This window comes from Palaemon carinicauda, chromosome 2 (genome assembly GCF_036898095.1).
Source record: "Palaemon carinicauda isolate YSFRI2023 chromosome 2, ASM3689809v2, whole genome shotgun sequence".
Classification (NCBI taxonomy): domain Eukaryota; kingdom Metazoa; phylum Arthropoda; class Malacostraca; order Decapoda; family Palaemonidae; genus Palaemon; species Palaemon carinicauda.
This window is the reverse complement of record NC_090726.1, coordinates 181,332,143-181,349,642: the sequence shown is the minus strand read 5'-3', so window position 1 is coordinate 181,349,642 and position 17,500 is coordinate 181,332,143. Positions and strand designations below refer to the sequence as shown.

Genomic DNA, 17,500 nt, shown 5'->3' with positions numbered 1-17,500 from the left:
AGACTGATGTCTCGCCAGGTAAATCCTCGGACAGCTACTTAGCGTCAGGTTTCGATTTCCTTTTATGGCCTCTCGTGGCATGGTTGGTTTCGACCTGGCCTTTCATTAGAAGGGGCTAGCGTTCGATCCCAAGTATGAGCTAGAAATTTATTTCTATTTGAACACGATGTTGTGTTGATATTTATCCATATATATATATATATATATATATATATATATATATATATATATATATATATACTCGAGTACTTGCAGGCAATAGCACACAATTTTTAATTTTATGTTTGTTCTCAAAATTAAAATTTTACTCAATTTTGTAACCTTATTTATACAACATTTTATAATTTTATGGTGCTTTAAGTAAATGTTAGAATTTTTATTTCTTTTTTTCAATACTTCCTTATTATATTCATATCATAATTCTCTATCCATGAATTAAGTATACAAATATGAATAGATTACTAATGAAAGAACCACTGATCTACACCTTTCGACATTTTGTCCTTTCGACATTTTGTCCTTTCGACATTTTGTCCTTTCGACTTTTTGTCCTTTCGACATTTTGTCTCTCGACATTTTGTCCGTCGACATTTTGTCTGTCGTCATTTGTCTGCACACCATAAATACTATTAGGAAACGGCTTTCCTCTATTCTCTCTAATGTAATTTTCCTTGAAGGCGATAGCCTTAGTGGCATAAATACGTTTCCTACAGGAACCCTCGTATTTCCTCAGCTTCTTCTAGTTTCCAGACGTAAGAACTGTTTCGACAAAATTGTCTTTATTAAGTGATTTAGTGGGTTCCATCTCTAAGATTGTATAGAAGCTCGGATCAGGCCACGACTGGCACACTTCAAGATCCCGAATTTGAAAGACACTTGTTTGAAATAAACTCTATCGGGAAGTAAAAACTTTTGAATCAAATTACCCTGGGCCATTATCAGGGGATGTATCAGCATTGCCTTCTATCGCAAAACCATCGACAAATACTGTAGATGTTGTAACCATGGGATCTCCTCTTGAAAACATGTACATGGCAACCGTTAAAGAAAAAAACTTCAAAGAACGTTAGAAGCTAAAAATCTATGGACGTTATGTCGATGACCTATTCATCAATATAAAAAATAAAGAAGAGGCAGAAGAATAAGCTGACAAACTTATTTTGCAGTCAATATCACAGCCGAATACAGTCAAGAAAAAACAATGCTTTTCCTCGATGTCGGAGTTAAACAACAAGACATCATTATACACTGGATACACCAACGCGGAACGATGCTTATATGCCAGAGGTGAGTACCCCGAAGCATACAAAAAGTGATAAGTGCTTACGTAAAAAGAACATTCACGCACAGCAAAACTTGGAAAGACGTAGATGCCGAACTAAACCGAATTCGACAAATTCTAACAAATAACGGATATTCCGACATCTTTATAGAAACCATAAGGAATAAATTCATTGAAGTTCAACAACTCAAGACGACAAAAACTAACGATGAAGACAAAAACCCTATCAGCTTTGGTTCAGACCTTACGAGGAATCTTTCATGGAGGCATTGTCCCGAAAGCCCCTAACCAGAAGGTAAAACTTGTAATATATAGCAAGCCCAACCTAACTGCAAGTCTTGTGATTAAAAACCGTACCATCCCAAAAAGTACCAAAGGAAGCATGCACCAAAGTAGTCTATAAATTTTCATGCACTGAGGAGATGTGTAAATCTGACAGAAAAGATTTTTTTGGACATACTACAGCAGTCCGAAGACGGATGCTGACTCACAGAAATCAGGAGGCAATAAACCAACATTATATTGAGGTCCACGAACAGAAACCCTCCCTGAAAGAATTGATTGATGGAACCCAGATTGTTCACAGGGAGAAAAGCTACGGGAGCCTCATAATAGCTTTGGCTGTGAGCATCGCCCTCCAGGCACCAACTTTAAACATGCAGCGGGATTTTGATTATACGCTCCATTTAAGCAGAAAGTGACATGGATAATCTGTATAGTGGTGGAGGTGCGAGCGTGCGTTTAGTATGTGGGCGCATATCTATGTATGTATAAGTATATGATCAGCATTTATCCTCTTCATTAACTAAGGATCTCTGATTTTTTTAAATTTTCACCTTCTCATTTCTATTTTTTAGAATTTCTAATTTCTTTAGAATATAATCTCAACATAATTAATCGTAATATTTGTAGAAGTTCATGTATAAAACGGATTTTGAGCGAAGCAAAAAATCTATTTTTGGGTGAGATGGCCATGTCGTCCTGATGGAAGGTTCCTTCTTTAGCTTCCTTTGGATATATATGACTACCATAATATTCCCAGAGAATTAAACTAAAGGTTTTCACAGAATTCTAACTTCTAGCGCGAGTACTCTAAGGGTTTCCCTTTAGAATATCGTATATCAACAGGGGACGCATGCATTAACACGTCACATGGCCATCTGCACCCCACCTAGCGTTTACACTTCGAGGGGGAAAGGTGGCGAGGTAACTGAGGTGCCGTTCCAAAGTTACCCTACCTTCGTTACTGTTACGGTACTCGCAACGTAAACAAACCAACGCCATACTTGTGTGACGTCACGTTCGTCCTCACTCCTTTCTAGGTAGCTCACCGCTCAGCTTGTTTGTTCCCAATGATCAACCTTAATCTTGTGCATCTTTCGCCATGTCTCAACATTCTGCATCGCCTTCTTCTGGAAAGTTGAGTACCAGGTTCTTGTATTGTTTAAATAAGTTTTGGTCGTAGAGTAACGATTTTTTACGCTAAAATCTTGTGTTTTGTGGCCGAGCTGTGCCTTGCCCGGAGGTGCCATTTTACAGCGCAGCTGTTCGCCTTGCATGCGTTATTTAGCTAGCATAAACAGCCTTCCCGGCCTTATAACTAATTAAATATCATTAGTTATTTAGTGTTCATTATTAGGAATAAGTTATATTATGCCGTTGGTAGTCTTCGGCGCTCTTAGTTAGCCGACCCCACACTAGTCTTTCAGCCTAGCATAGGCCGAAGCCTAGTGTTCATGTTTACTTCTGCATGATATAATAGTGTTCCTAGTGTTATGTTAATGAAGATATAGGCATTTTTAAACATATACAAGATTCAGTGTTGCACATATCTTTCGCCTTCGAGGGACCATGCAAGGGACCGTGCCTGGTCCATCCATGTCACACCTAACCCAACGTTGGGACCCCTGTATGCTTCCTTATATCCCCTGTTACCTTAGGGTAACCTCCCTCTGGGTAGCCTTGCTATTCTTAGCCCCTTACCCAAAAAATTTCGGGTAGGTTAGGCTAGGTCGTTCTTCCCTCTTCTCTACCATAAAAGGCATTGTAAACTTATGTTACCAAGTAATCACTTAATAAAGCCAAAGTTTTGTTGACACTACTAATGCTTTCACTTTTAATATATATATATATATATATATATATATATATATATATATATTATATACATATATATATATATACATATATATATATATATATATATATATATATATATATATATATATATACATATATATTATATACATATATATATATATATATATATATATATATATATATATATATATATATACATATATATATATATATATATATATATATATATATATATATATATATATATTATACATATACATATACATATATGTATATATACATATATATATATATATATATATATATATATATATATATATATATGTATATATATACATATATAAAAATTCACGCTCAGCAGCAAGATGTATAACTAATCGCTCTCTCCCTGTCCCTCGGGTAGGGGGAAGAAGATGTTGTCATATGCTGGTGAAAGGTATGTTAGGCGAGGGGTGAAAAGAGTTTAATCTGTGTGTACGGGTGTGTGTATATATCTATCTAAATTTAGCCATCAATTTTCAAATGTTCCTCCTCCCCTCCTGCAGTAGGAACACTTAACAAATTCCTCACCAATTCCTACGAGCATGAGTACGATCAGCGACCCGACAGCCTGCCTGTAACTGAAACAGAGACTGCTAATCAGGAAGCAGCGTTGGACTCACTGGACCTGCAAGCTGAGTAGCAGAACAGCTTACCTGACGCTGAGCCCCGCTCAGGAGCGTCTCGGTTAGTCAGCGCCAAGCGTTGGGAACCTAGTTCAGTATTACACAGAGAACTCGCCTAATCCCAATGACTATGAGTGTAGCAGCTGCCTGACTATGACAGATCCGGCCTCGGTTACCGCCTCAGCCAATGGGAGACCTGATCCGTCCAAGAGTCATTTACTGCCTGTGCTCATGGGGCCCAAACAATGACTAACGCCCGAGTTGACTACCGCCCCTACCTGTATATAAAGAGCCAGCCCCACTTAGTCGCGTACATAGTTCTAGCCTGAAGATAAGAGAAAACACCCGGCCCCCTGCATTTGACAAGTTTACTTTTAGTAAATTTCTAGTAAAATCTTAGAATCTTTCTATGTATATTATTCCTCTACCTAGTACCTACTGATGACTAACATGGCACAGCTACTGGCAGTATGCAGTACTGTTGAGAAAAGGAATATTAGACCAATTGAGAAGCTCAATTACAAAATCAATGCAATTAAGGCAGCTTTAATCTTCAATGTAGTTAATATTAATAATAATAACACGTGTGCTTATTACAAACAATTATTACTGCTAATGTTCCATTACCCATCAGATTTCCATTTTATTTAACCATTTCAATCATACGAAATGAAATTGAAATGTAAACCGAGATCAAGTTCAGATAAAAAGAGAATGTCATATTTTGAAAAGTTTCTCTTCCATCATTTGACTTTTGAGATGATGTGTCATTGAGGGATCCATCTCTCTCACTCTCTCTCTCTCTCTCTCTCTCTCTCTCTCTCTCTCTCTCTCTCTCTCTCTCTTTCTCTTCGAGTGTTTAATTTGGACGCTCGTGACTGACAGATCTGGGATGATTGGAATGTAAGAAAGATAAACCAATTGAAGAAGCAAATAGACTTCATCATTCCAAGGGATATTGTATCACGCGTTCTAATTCGCTATTTCCCCAAAAGAAAAAAATATGAACGAATTGCCTTCTCGAATTGTCTTTATATAAGACTAAATGAGAAACTGTATTATTATTATTATTATTATTATTATTTGCTAAGTTACAACCCTAGTTGGAAATGCAGGATGCTATAAGCCCGGGGGCCCCAACAGGGAAAATACCCCAGTGAGGAAAGGAAACAAGGAAAAATGAAATATTTTAAGAACAGCAACATTTAAATAAATGTTTCATATATAAACTATAAAACTTAATAAAACAAGTGGAAGAGAAATTACATAGAATAGTGTGCCAGAGTTTACCCTCAAGCAAGAGAACTCTAATCCAAGACAGTGGAAGACCATGGTACAGAGGCTATGGCACTACCTAAGACTAGAGAACAATGGTTTGATTTTGGAGTGTTCTTCTCTTAGAAGAGCTGCATACCATAGCTAAAGAGTCTCTTCTACCCTTACCAAGAGGAAAGTGGCCACTGAACAATTACAGTAAAGTAGTTAACCCCTTTGATGAAGAAGAATTGTTTGGTAATCTCAGTGTTGTCAGGTGTAAGAGGAGAGAGGAGAATCTGTAATGAATAGGCCACCCTATTCGGTGTATGTGTAGGCAAAGGGAAAGCAGGGTAAGTTGTCATCACAAATGCATAGGCGTTCTATGGATCTTGTTTCACATACCCATATTGCTTGTAAATGAGTATATTAGAATATCATCATCATCATCATCTTCATCATCAGAACAAAGGCCTCAGACATCGTCTCTCCACTTCGGTATATTTGTGGTTTCAAAGCCAGTCCACACCCGCAAATTTACTTATTTCGTCAATCCATCGTCTTCTCTTCCTTCCCTTGCTTCTTTTGTAATTTTTAGGGACCCATTCTGTTATTCTTAATGCCCATGTGTTATTTGTCATTCTCATTATATGTCCTAGCCATGCCCATTTCTTTTTCTTTCATGTTATTAAAATATCCTCTACTTTAATTGCTCTCGTATCCATGTTGCTCTCTTTGTGTCTTTAAGTGTTATTCCCATTATTATTTTTTCCTTAGCCCCCGAGTTTTTAGTAGTTTATGTTCTAAGGCTTTAGTAAGACTCCAAGATTCTGATACATAAGGTAAAACTGGTAGGACTATCTGATTAATTACCTTTTTTATTTTCTCAAGAGAAATTGGTCTTTGACTTTTCTTAATCTAATTTTGAGTACTGAAAGCTCTCCATCCCATGCTTATCCTTCTTTTAATTTCGGTCTCGTGTCCAGGAGAAACACTTATTGTCCATCTTAAGTACGTATATTCATAAACAATCTCTAGAAGTTCGTCCATAACTCTTATTTGTCATCTCTTTGTGTTTTAATTGAACAGTATCTTAGTTTTACTCATATTCATTTTCAGTCCTACATTTCTGCTTTCTCTATTCTTAGAGCATATTAATGTCAAAATGCAATACTTACGCCAAAAATAGACATCAAGGAGCTTAACGTAAGTACCTCCAATCTCTCATTTCATTATTAAGCGGAGAAAGTGTTCCAGTGGATCATAACACGATGTTATCCGTAATTGTATTACAAGCCACAGAACTTAATTTTCTTGTCAGCCTTTCCGAGTCCCTCCAGAGTGCTTTTGTCCATTGAAGAGAAGCAAAGCCGTTTGTTAGAAGTGGAATGATCCGGTGGAATGGGTTTCTTCCGCCTCTCAGAATAAAAGTCAGCATATTCTCCGGCCGGTAGTTCCTAAATTCATAGCGTTAAAACAATCGGGTAACAAAGAGGCTTCCATCTCCTTCCCGGCCCTGAAGCGTTGGTTTAACTGGTCTTGACTTTGGTGCTGTTCTCTAGAGATGTTTATTTGCTCGTGTGTGTTCTCTCTCCTTTGATTTCTGTGTTGCTCTTAGTTTTCTTTGAACGAGTTTATTTGTTTTTAAAATCATTTCAAGACTGTTCTACTTTATGCAAAACACAGGCTCTTCCTTTGGCAGTCCGTAATTTGGACTGGTAAGCCTACAGCTGAATTCTAAAGTCAGCATGCTCACAGTCACGTTGATAGACCTACGTCATTCTCTCAATAGAAAAGAAAATCTTTTTGTGTTGAACAGGCTGACACAAGTCTCTTTTTATAGTTAATATGTGAAAGATCTGTTTTGATGTTTTTACTGTTCTTAAACTTTTTCATTTTAATTGTTCATTAATTCTCACATAGTTTATTTATTCCCTTATTTCCTTTCCCCTCTGGGTTTTTTTTCCCTGCTAGAGTCCTTGGGCTTATAGCATCCTGTTTTTCCAACTACGGCTGTAGCTTGGCTAGTACACTTTACACTTTATTTATTCTTATGTACATTCATACAGTAAGAAGCCAATAGGGGTTTTTCCCTGCTATGGCATATATAACTATAAGTAACATTTTGACATTATTAAAATAACACTTGATAAAAGGACTACATTTCTTATCTCAAAATAGACTTTGCAATAAATACTTGAAGTTATTTACTATTTGAAATAGCAACTACAAATATAAACATTAAAGCAGAGAAACAAACATGGCTAACGTACAGAATCATATAAAAACAATTCACCACTTAAGGATTTCATTTACTAATCACAAAATTAAAGCGATTCTTGAATCTTGATTCATTGCATATAACTAAATAAAAAGTTTGAAAATGAGGCTGAAAACATACTAAGTTAATTCTATCACCGAACAAATACTAATAGGTAGACAAAGCCAAACGCTTATACCTAACTTTGAGAGAATAGTCCATCTGGGGTTCCAGAAGATGATCGGGCAGCTCGTTTAAGAGTTTACAACTCTGAAAAAAGACAAACCTCTTTTCCACTTCCAAACGAACTGCCGGAAGATTTATTCTTTTACCTCTTGTTCTGTATGTGTGTGTGGGCAACAAAGGCATATAATGTTTTTCAAATAATTCAGTATTCTTATACAGAACTAGGTGCAGAAATTTTAATACATGGTACTTATAGAGGTAATTAAATTTAAGCAATGCTAACGTCTTATACATATCATTTACAGGCAATAAAGGAATATTATTTTCGTCGCGCTGAACCTTCAGAAAGCACCGAAGGATGTTATTTCATCATCACCTTAATACTGTTCAAGTTGGCTTCAGAAATCCCCCCCCCCCAGATTAAGATATTTTGGGTTATGATAGGGTAGACTAGTGATTGGTAAATTGTTAGTAACGTTCTCTGCGGCACTAGAGATGATAGGGAGTAAAAACACCATGCATTTTACTTATTTTCTTATTTATTTCACTTGCTTGAAGAGCAAAACTTAGCCCATTATCAATAGTTACTCCTAAATATTTTATACTTGAGACCCACTCTAACTTTCTTTCATTAAAATATATATCAGGGAGATTGTTAATAGGTCTTGGCGTAACCATCATCAATAATAATAATAATAATAATAATAATAATAATAATAAAGTCTGTTGGTGTTGCTGGACTAATATTGAATCTAATAGTATATATATTGAGATTTCCGCATTTTTTTCTCTCCTGGTAAACATTGTATACCATATAATAATAATCCTCATCTCAGAAAACCATAGTCTCTCTCTCTCTCTCTCTCTCTCTCTCTCTCTCTCTCTCTCTCTCTCTCTCTCTCCCGAGCTAATTCATCTTTCATTACAAGGAAACCTGGATCCTTAATGCATCTTATGATATATGAAACGACGAATTAAGAATTGAAAGAGACTTTCCTTGAAGAAGTATTTACTCTTCCAGGGGAATTCTATTTTGATACAGATTAAACATAATAGAGCTTCAGTATTACAGCTGAAATGATTCTTGTTTACAGCATTGAAGGAGGAATACAGAATGATTAATAATGTGGAATTGTAAAGGAAATATTTGGAGTATCGATGAGAGAAACACTTGAATGAATCGGAGGATTCATCATCTGGAGGAGGAAAGTCATTAAAGAAATACTAATGAGAATTCGATTGGTGTTGATGGTGTAAAAAGTAAGTATTTTATCTACTAATCGATATGAAAAAGATAATGTTGAGAACCACTAACTAGTCCACTAGCTAGGCATCGAGTTTCTAATTTAGGATAATCAATTTAATTTTTCACTCTTATGTCAATTGTTTATTACTTCTCTTGGGCTATTTTTCCCTGTTGGAGCCCTTCGTCTTATAGCCTCTAGATTTTCCAACTAGGGTTGTAGCTTAAATAATAATAATAATAATAATAATAGAGTATGTAACTGAAAGTAGCTCGATTTACGAACATGTATACGATTAATTACAAAAACATTCTTGACCTACACAGTTAAAAAACCGTAATTTTAATGTTATATTCTCCGTAAAAATATACTGCTCTCAGCGACCGTAATTTTACCATACTTTTTTCTTTTGTTCTTATGTCCGTTTTTAAACTGAAAAAATCCTGGAAGGCTTTTACCGTTTGTTAATGCAAATTTTTAACTGTGTACGTACTACGAGAGGAGAGGAGGCAAGGAAAAGATGGGCGGAATATTTTGAAAGTTTAATGAATGTTGAGGATAATAGGGAGGCAGATATAATTGCTGTTGCAGGTGTTGAGGTGCCAGTGATGTGAGATGAGAATGAGAGAGAGATTACAATAGATGAAGTGAGGAGAGCACTAGATGAAACGAGAGTAGGAAAAGCGTCTGGTATGGATGGTGTGAGAGCTGAGATGTTGAAAGAAGGGGGTGTGACTGTACTTGAATGGTTGGTGAGATTGTTTAATATGTGTTTTGTGTTGTCAATGGTACCAGTAGATTGGGTTTGTGCATGTATTGTACCAGTATATAAGGGTAAGGGAGATGTGCATGAGTGTTGTAATTCAAGAGGTATTAGATTGTTAAGCGTAGTTGGAAAAGTGTATGGTAGAGTAATGATTAATAGGATCAAGGATAAAACAGAGAATGCAATCTTAGAAATACAGGGTGGTTTTAGAAGAGGTAGGGGTTGTATGAATCAGATTTTTACAGTAAGGCAGATATGCGAGAAATATTTAGCAAAAGGTAAGGTGGTGTATGTTGCGTTTATGGATCTGGAGACAGCGTATGATAGAGTTGATAGGGAAGCAATGTGGAATGTGATGAGGTTATATGGAGTTAGTGGAAAGTTGTTGCAAGCAGTGAAAAGTTTCTGCAAAGGTAGTAAAGCATGTGTTAGGATAGGAAATGAAGTGAGTGATTGGTTTCCGGTGAGAGAGGGGGTTGAGACAGGGATGTGTTATGTCACCATGGTTGTTTAAATTGCATGTTGATGGAGTGGTGAGAGAGGTGAATGCTCGAGTGCTTGGACGAGGATTAAAACTGGTAGACGAGAATGGCCATGAATGGGAGGTAAATCAGTTGTTGTTTGCGGATGATACTGTACTGGTTGCAGACACAGAAGAGAAGCTTGACCGATTAGTGACAGAATTTGGAAGAGTGCGTGAGAGAAGGAAGTTGAGAGTTAATGTGGGTAAGAGTAAGGTTATGAGATGTACGAGAAGGGAAGGTGGTGCAAGGTTGAATGTCATGTTGAATGGAGAGTTACTTGAGGAAGTGGATCAGTTTAAGTACTTGGGGTCTGTTGTTGCAGCAAATGGTGGAGTGGAAGCAGATGTACGTCAGAGAGTGAATGAAAGTTGCAAAGTGTTGGGGGCAGTTAAGGGAGTAGTAAAAAATAGGGGGTTGGGCATGAATGTAGAAAGAGTTCTATATGAGAAAGTGATTGTACCAACTGTGATGTATGGATTAGAGTTGTGGGTAATAAAAGTGATGTAGAGACAGAAATTGAATGTGTTTGAGATGATGTGTGTAAGGAGTATGGCTGGTGTATCTCGAGTATATAGGGTTAGGAACGAAGTGGTGAGAGTGAGAACGGGTGTAAGAAATTAGTCAGCAGCTAGAGTGGATATGAATGTGTTGAGGTGGTTTGGCCATGTTGAGGGAATGGAAAATGGCTGTCTGCTAATGAAGGTGATGAGTGCAAGAGTTGATGGGAGAAGTACAAGAGGAAGGCCAAGCTTTGGGTGGATGGATGGAGTGAAGAAAGCTCTGGGTGATAGGAGGATAGATGTGAGAGAGGCAAGAGAGCGAGCTAGAAATAGGAATGAATGGCGAGCGATTGTGACGCAGTTCCGGTAGGCCCTGCTGCTGCCTCCGATGCCTTAGATGACCGCGGAGGTAGCAGCAGTAGGGAATTCAACATTATGAAGCTTCATCTGTGGTGGATAATATGGGAGGGTTGGCTGTGGCACCCTAGCAGTACCAGCTGAACTCGGTTGAGTCCCTTGTTAGGCTGGAGGAACGTAGAGAGTAGAGGTCCCCTTTTTTTGTTTTGTTTCATTTGTTGATGTCGGCTACCCCCCAAAATTGGGGGAAGTGCCTTGGTATATGTATGTATGTACATACTACGAATAAGCAAAGCAATTTTTCACTTAATAAGCGATATAGGATTGAAATACGATGTTTCGATAGTGGCTAAAAGGACACGATTATCATTCTATTAATGTTGTTTATGGTTCATATGTTATTACTAATTATTCGATTTCATGGAACTTGAATTACATATAAAGATGTTTATCTAAAGAATTCCGATTAATGAGCAGAATAAAAGTGAGGGGATTGATGAGCTAAGTAATTACAAGGCTTCTAAAACAGCCCATAAAGATCACTGAATCTTTCGGTAACAATGTATCTGAAGCTCAGCAGGTGGCAGCTAATAACATCACAAACGTAACTTGATAATTGTACCCGACTGGATACATAAGACAAATTTGGTGTACTAGCTCCCTATTGGTAATGCATTAGCTTAGCGTTCACATGGCAGCAATTCGATCCTAGCCCGGGACCGAAAGCTTAATCTGTTTACTGGGGAGCATATTTCTGTGGTTTGGGGAGTTGGGTATGACCGGCTGACGTTCTGGTGCGCGTCTCTTCAGACGATACTAGAAACTAGCCCAGAAGAGAAGTAAGATCCGCATAAACTGAAACTGAAACAAGCTCTTCCACCATCTCATCCCTCCACTACAAAATTGGGAAATCAGGATCTCTTAGAGAATACCTCTAACGGCAGCGATCACAACTAACGAGGAGAGGGAGACCAAAGCGAAGGTGGATGGACTGTATCAAGGATGACCTTTGATCAAAGGGATTAACTGGTGATGAAGTGTGGGACAGAGGCGGATGGAGAAAACTGACCAGAAACATCGACCCCACATAAAAGTGGGAAAAGATGCAGACAGAGAAGAAGAAGAAGAGGAAGATTTCCATAATCTAGATAAGATACTGGCTTTGTAATACCAGTAAATGGTCTTCCATTATCATGTAGATCACTCAACTGCAGACTAACCTCCTCCTTGAGAGATTCACCAGTCTGCAGCTGACTTATTCAAATTTCCAACAGGTAGTTTGTTATTTAAATGCAATAATCTTGAAGACTCACCCTTCACATTTTTCTATGTACTATTATTTTTTCCGCTGAAGGGCCTGTGGTCTTAGATAAATATTATGAAATCTATTCACTTGCATTTTTTAAACTAACATGATATTTTGGGTCATTTTGTATAAATAGAAAAAAAGAATTTCAGTAGACCATTTGCTAAAAAAGCAATTTTGTATCATCATGCTATTTGACCTGGCATTTATAGCAAAGCCTATGATTATGTTAATTAATCAAATAGGCCTTATAAAGAGGAGGTAACGTTTGTTTGTGAGTATGTTTATACAAACATCCATACATACTGTATATATGTCATTAGTTCAAACTTGCAGCGAATATTTTCATGTTGAATAGGTTGACATGAGTCTCTTTTCATAGATTATATGAGGGATCTATTTTAACGTTATAACTGATCTTAAAATAATCTAGAGTAATTGTTTGTTACTTCTCATGTAATTTATTTCCTTTCTTTCTTTCCTCACCGGGCTAGTTTTCCCTGTTGGAACCCTGGTGCTTATAGCATACTGCTTTTCTAAATATGATTATAGCTAAACTGAATAATAATAATAATAATAATAATAATAATAATAATAATAATAATAATCTTCCCTATATAATAAAGAACGAATGTGTATTATATATATATATATATATATATATATATATATATATATATATATATATATATATATATATATATATATATACATATACATATATATATATATATATATATATATATATATATATATGTATATGTATATATATATATATATATATATATTTATATATATATATATATATTCTTTCCTATCACGATCAAGGGGGAGAGGAAGAAGTTATACCCTAGAGGGATGGGTTGCCCAGAGAGGTACACTCGGAAACCCAGTTCTCCCACAAATTGCCGAACCAGCCAAGGGGGAGCAGATGGAAAGGGTTCAATCTTTGTGTCCGTGTGTGTGAGTCTCTATATAAATATTTAGGCGTATTTTTTTGACGGATCGGGTACACTAGTAATAATATAATCATACAACTGACGATGACCTGAAAGAATTGAACATCAGCTCTCAAGCAAGATTTGAACTCGCGTCTAACGAGCTCCCAGTTCATAACATTTCCTATTTCGCTACGAGAGAAATTTATTTCGTTATTGGAAGTCAATGTCACGTATGTACCGAGCCTCCGTTTGCCTCATATATGATTTCATTATTATCAGTATCATTATTATTATTATAATTATTATTATTATTATCATTATTATTATTATTTTTATTATTATTATTATTATTCATTATTATTATTATTTTTATTATCATTATTATTATTCATTATTATTATTATTATTATTATTAGTATTATTATTATTATTATCATTTTCATTCATTACCGTCATTATTATTATTATTATTATTATTATTATTATTATTATTATTATTCATTATCGTCATTATTATTATTATTATTATTATTATTATTATTATTCATTATCGTGATTATTATTATTATTATTATTATTATTATTATTATTCATTATTATTATTATTATTATTATTATTATTATTATTATTCATTATCATCATTATTATTATTATTATTATTATTATTATTATTATCATTATTCATTATCGTCATTATTATTATTATTATTATTATTATTATTATCATTATTCATTATCGTCATTATTATTATTATTATTATTATTATTATTATTATTATTCATTATCATCATTATTATTATTATTATTATTATTATTATTATCATTATTCATTATCGTCATTATTATTATTATTATTATTATTATTATTATTATTATTATTATTATTAGCTCAGCTACAACCCTAGTTGGAAAAGTAGGATGCTATAAGCCAAAGAGCTCCAAGAATGTTCTATTTTATTCAAGAATAAAACCGAAATAGTCTCTCATAAATCTTGATAGATAAATTGGATTAAATTGCAGTCACCGGGTAACAACCCAAAGAGACAAAAGTTTGGAGTAGGTGAAATTTTCATGTAAAATTCCCTCCGAGTGATAATTATTCATCAAATAAAATGTATCGGATCTTACTGGGTTGTTAAAGGCAGAGTATGAGAGTAATTTGAATTAAGGTCATGTTTAAAGTAATATATCATACTTACATAAATACACACATACACACATATACACACACGCATATATATATATATATATATATATATATATATATATATATATATATATATATATATATATATACATATGCTTCATAAATATTCATATATATGCATATATATGTAAATATATGTATATGTATATATATATAACATATATACGTACATACATGTATATATATATATATATATATATATATATATATATATATATATATATATATATATTTGTGTGTATGTGTTTCTGTATTTGTGCATATGTAATCGTGTCTTTTTCCTGTCAAAATGTGGATCCAGTGAATAATTCAGTCATTGTTCCTGTATATTACCCGAGTATATTCAGTAGTCTATATATACAGCGACATCTAATACTTCCCAATGCATTCCATATCTTCCTTTCCTATCTCTATCATTGAAAAACATATTTCCCAGAATACTGTACAAATGTAGGAATTACACGAAATGCAGTTAACGGGAATGTTGAAAAGAGAAACATCATATAAAAAGGGGATATAATCCCAGCGCTCCAGTCGTCGAGGATATAACGTCAGCATGAACATATGGTGTTGTAAACCCGAGGAAGATAAACGAGATTTGCTTGTACGTTGGCCAGATGGGGGAATTCTCAGGGCGCTATGAACGGTGATGGGCTGAAGCTGTTGCTTTTGGGGAGAGACGAAGGTAGAGAGGCCGTAGAAAGAGATGGAGGCCATTAGACCGATGACGAGGGAATATGTTGCAGGAATATATTCAAGGAGGAAGATGCTGTATGAGTAGGAAAATTTTATAGATCATGTTCCAGTGGGGGATTTATATGTAAGCTAAATAAGCTATAGTTTAGTGCCCCACTTTCTTTGAGCAGCGAAAGAGAACGAAAATAAGATGATAGTTTTGCAGACGAATTATTTTGAAAATTCTTACTACCAGTGACATCTGTTGATGATTTTATGAACTACATTATATAGTTTTGAAAGCCTAGTTTGCCGCTGCCATAGGACATTATAAAAATAAAAACGGTGTGCATTTGCCCAATATATTAAAAAAAAAAAAAAAAAACTAAAATAATGTATAGTTTTGCAGACGAAGTATTTTGCAAATACTTACTGACAGTGCCATCTGTTGACGATTTTATGAAGTACATTATAAAAAGCCTAAGACATAACATAAAGGACCACATTATCTCAAATAACTTACGGCCTCACCAAATCTAAATCCAGCCCCGATCATGTTATTCAATTAAACGAAATGATTTAATCAGCGTCGTTTATTCATTCGTCTTTTTTGTTTATAAATCATTGAATTCTTAGTAAAACAATCAAGATAAAAGTTAAAGAAATAGAGTAAAGAATATCAGTGAGGTTTGATGAAAAATAGTAAATGAGAGATATAAAAGTCGAAGTGCGAAGAAAGATTAGAAGATGAATGACACCTTAAAGGGAAAGAGTCTGGTTTTACGATTCTAAATCCTGTAGTGAAGAGAGGCACTGCTTCTGATGGAAGCCTGAGTACAGGCTGCACTACAGTGTCTATAAATGTTCTTTATACGAGACATTTGAAAACTGGGTTTCAAATAGGAGATTTGGAAGGGTGAAGTATTTACTTCTTTTTCAAATGAAGATAAAACATTTGTTATATAAACAGAGAAAAAGTTTTGAAAGTATGTTTCAAACTATTTAAAATTATTTCTAAAATCCCAACCTTGTCTGAATAAACTTCCCGCTATAGTCTTTTGTCTAATTAAACAATGTAATATTTCTTTTACAGTTTCTGAGTAGTTGTCCAGCCCAAACTAACGTGGGTTAACGTGAAAAACTTGCATTTTATATACATTAACGTGGCGAAAGGGTTCGCGTAGTGCCAAGATAAGTAAATCTGTACTTATAAAGGTCACCCATACTAGGTTGGTTTGCTGTGAGCTATTACACAAAAGTCTCCCACCATCATCAATCCGCACTGGCCAGCGTCGTGGTGAAAACTGGCCAAACCTCAGACAGAAATTGAGATGTCTGAAGTCTTTGTCCAGCCGTGGACTAGAAATGACTGTGTTTGTGTTTGTGTTGTTGTTGTTGTTGTTGTTGTTGTTGTTGATATGGCATACTCAGATTAATACACGAGTAAGCACTGCTTACTATGTATATCTCCTATGAACCTCCTTAAATAACATTAATATTTTTCTTTGGTAAAGGACCATATTTCAAAAAATATTCTGCCATAATCCAAACTGCCAGAGATTGAATACATATTCTTAATATATTCGACGAAGCCTTAGTAAATATGGAAACTTCCACAAGAACTTTCTCTTTAAAGGATGCATAATTTGATTCAGCCGTTTGAAGGACCGGAATATTCCAAAAAAACTTTTCTCAAATTTTTCTAAAGGTATCCTTCAACCAAAGGATATAATTCAAATAACTTGGAGAGGTTTTTTAATAATTAAATAAGGTAATTTGGGATACTTCCAAACGAAAATCATTAGTATATAAAAATGTCCTTTTTGAATTCTGTAAATTTTGAATATAATATTTTTCTATTTTCCCCAGAATATTTTCATAATTTAGAAGAGAAGACATTATGAATCTCAGTATGTAAACTAAGAGATTTATCTAGTCGGAGAAGGAGTTTATATATTATACCTTACGATAGCATAGGGAACGGTTTGGTCTCTCTCTCTCTCTCTCTCTCTCTCTCTCTCTCTCTCTCTCTCTCTCTCTCTCTCTCTCTCTCTCTCTCTCTCACACGCAAATACAGAAAAATCTTAAAAATGTAATAAGATAAGTGTTTCATTTTATACACACATAATCTATATATGTGTATATATATATATATATATATAAAATATATATACCTATATTATATATATACTGTATATAAATTATATATATTTATATATATATATATATAT

The 17,500-nt window shown here is 34.8% G+C and overlaps 1 pseudogene; it reads right to left on the bottom strand.

The window, feature by feature from the left end:
- Positions 1-14,963: 14,963 nt before the first annotated feature.
- Positions 14,964-17,500, bottom strand: part of LOC137621505 (uncharacterized) — a 21,257-nt pseudogene continuing 18,720 nt past the window's right edge.